Source organism: Astyanax mexicanus, chromosome 18 (assembly GCF_023375975.1).
Source record: "Astyanax mexicanus isolate ESR-SI-001 chromosome 18, AstMex3_surface, whole genome shotgun sequence".
Classification (NCBI taxonomy): Eukaryota; Metazoa; Chordata; class Actinopteri; order Characiformes; family Acestrorhamphidae; genus Astyanax; species Astyanax mexicanus.
In genome coordinates, this window is record NC_064425.1 from 35032746 (window position 1) to 35035651 (window position 2906).

At 40.7% G+C, this 2906-nt stretch overlaps 1 long non-coding RNA gene across 2 annotated transcripts; it reads left to right on the forward strand.

Moving 5' to 3' along the window:
• Positions 1-1222: 1222 nt before the first annotated feature.
• Positions 1223-2214, forward strand: LOC125782672 (uncharacterized). 2 transcript variants are annotated; one of them, XR_007425418.1, is made up of 3 exons: positions 1223-1264; positions 1785-1940; positions 2006-2214. It is a non-coding gene; the product is annotated as an uncharacterized LOC125782672 (long non-coding RNA). The 2 variants fall into 2 exon arrangements; XR_007425417.1 differs by lacking the exon at positions 1223-1264 and adding an exon at positions 1584-1680.
• The last annotated feature ends 692 nt before the right edge of the window (positions 2215-2906 follow it).

Here is a 2906-nt window from a genome sequence, read left to right on the forward strand (position 1 = left end):
GAGGTGTAAATGTGATGTGTAGATGTGATGTGTAGATGTGATGTGTAGATGTGGGGTGTAGATGTGAGGTGTAAATGTAATGTGTAGATGTGATGTGTAGATGTGATGTGTAGATGTGAGATGTAGATGTGAGGTGTAAATGTAATGTGTAGATGTGATGTGTAGATGTGAGGTGTAGATGTGAGGTGTAAATGTGATGTGTAGATGTGATGTGTAGATGTGATGTGTAAATGTGATGTGTAAATGTGAGGTGTAGATGTGAGGTGTAGATGTGATGTGTAGATGTGATGTGTAGATGTGAGGTGTAGATGTGATGTGTAAATGTGATGTGTAAATGTGATGTGTAGATGTGATGTGTAGATGTGATGTGTAGATGTGAGATGTAAATGTGATGTGTAGATGTGAGGTGTAAATGTGATGTGTAAATGTAATGTGTAGATGTGATGTGTAGATGTGAGGTGTAGATGTGAGGTGTAAATGTGATGTGTAGATGTGATGTGTAGATGTGATGTGTAAATGTGATGTGTAGATGTGAGGTGTAGATGTGATGTGTAAATGTGATGTGTAAATGTGAGGTGTAGATGTGATGTGTAGATGTGATGTGTAGATGTGATGTGTAGATGTGATGTGTAGATGTGATGTGTAAATGTAATGTGTAGATGTGATGTGTAGATGTGATGTGTAGATGTGAGGTGTAGATGTGAGGTGTAAATGTGATGTGTAGATGTGATGTGTAGATGTGAGGTGTAGATGTGAGGTGTAAATGTAATGTGTAGATGTGATGTGTAGATGTGAGGTGTAAATGTAATGTGTAGATGTGATGTGTAGATGTGATGTGTAGATGTGAGGTGTAGATGTGAGGTGTAGATGTGATGTGTAGATGTGAGGTGTAGATGTGAGGTGTAGATGTGATGTGTAAATGTGATGTGTAGATGTGAGGTGTAGATGTGAGGTGTAGATGTGAGGTGTAGATGTGATGTGTAAATGTGATGTGTAGATGTGATGTGTAGATGTGATGTGTAAATGTAATGTGTAGATGTGATGTGTAGATGTGATGTGTAGATGTGATGTGTAGATGTGAGATGTAGATGTGAGGTGTAGATGTGAGGTGTAGATGTGATGTGTAAATGTAATGTGTAGATGTGATGTGTAGATGTGATGTGTAAATGTAATGTGTAGATGTGATGTGTAGATGTGAGATGTAGATGTGAGGTGTAGATGTGATGTGTAGATGTGAGGTGTAAATGTAATGTGTAGATGTGATGTGTAGATGTGATGTGTAGATGTGAGATGTAGATGTGAGGTGTAGATGTGAGATGTAGATGTGATGTGTAGATGTGAGATGTAGATGTGAGGTGTAGATGTGATGTGTAGATGTGAGGTGTAGATGTGATGTGTAGATGTGAGATGTAGATGTGAGGTGTAGATGTGAGATGTAGATGTGATGTGTAGATGTGAGATGTAGATGTGAGGTGTAGATGTGATGTGTAGATGTGATGTGTAGATGTGATGTGTAGATGTGAGATGTAGATGTGAGGTGTAGATGTGAGATGTAGATGTGATGTGTAGATGTGAGATGTAGATGTGAGGTGTAAATGTGATGTGTAGATGTGATGTGTAGATGTGATGTGTAGATGTGATGTGTAGATGTGAGGTGTAAATGTAATGTGTAGATGTGATGTGTAAATGTGAGGTGTAGATGTGATGTGTAGATGTGAGGTGTAGATGTGAGGTGTAGATGTGATGTGTAGATGTGATGTGTAGATGTGATGTGTAGATGTGAGGTGTAGATGTGATGTGTAGATGTGAGGTGTAGATGTGAGGTGTAAATGTGAGGTGTAGATGTGATGTGTAGATGTGATGTGTAGATGTGAGGTGTAGATGTGATGTGTAGATGTGATGTGTAGATGTGAGGTGTAAATGTAATGTGTAGATGTGATGTGTAGATGTGATGTGTAGATGTGAGGTGTAAATGTAATGTGTAGATGTGATGTGTAAATGTGAGGTGTAGATGTGATGTGTAGATGTGAGGTGTAGATGTGAGGTGTAGATGTGATGTGTAGATGTGATGTGTAGATGTGATGTGTAGATGTCTTTGACATTCTTTTGAGGATGCTTTTAAAACAGCACTACTTGGTTTGGTTAATATGAACTCTGGTTGGTTTGCTATAGCGTCAAAATATGGTCAAAAGTTTGGAGAAGCAAAAGTATAATCCCTAACCACGAAATTTACATTTGAAAACGTTATTGATATGAAAACATAAATCTTGTCTGTAAACAGAATATTTAATATTAAATGGAAGGGTAGTTTTATTTTCCGTTTTGTGTTTTATATTCATAAGAAATCTGCTTGCGCTTTCAATATTTTTTTGCTCAGTTGTGCGGGTGGGTGGAGACTAGTCGGTTATTGGCTGCTGGAAATAAGCCCCGCCCACTAAGGATATTCCACCCTCTCACAGCAGCAGAACCCGCAATTTATGGTTTGTGGGAAATGGCGAAGCGTCACAGTCACAGAGCTGCAGCCTGAAAGCTTTTCCACTGCAGGAGCAGGAGGTTTTAAACGCCGTGCCGCCGCTGTGTTCCTGGCTGGTTCTGACCCGTTAGCTTAACAATGCCAGCAGCAACCAGGTTTTACAGCGGCGGTCAGAACCAGCCAGGAACACAGCGGCGGCATGACGTTTAAAACCTCCTGCTCCTGCAGTGGAAAAGCTTTCAGGCTGCAGCTCGTCTGTGAGCTCTAGTTCCGTCCCGTGAGCCCCCGCACTGTGACGGTTCACCATTTCCCACAAACCATAAATTGCAGGTTGTGCTGCTCTGAGCGAGTGGAACGACCTTAGTGGGCAGGTTTTTTAATTTCAGCAGCCAATTACCCACTAGTCAGGTGAGTGAAGCGCCATTGAGCAAAA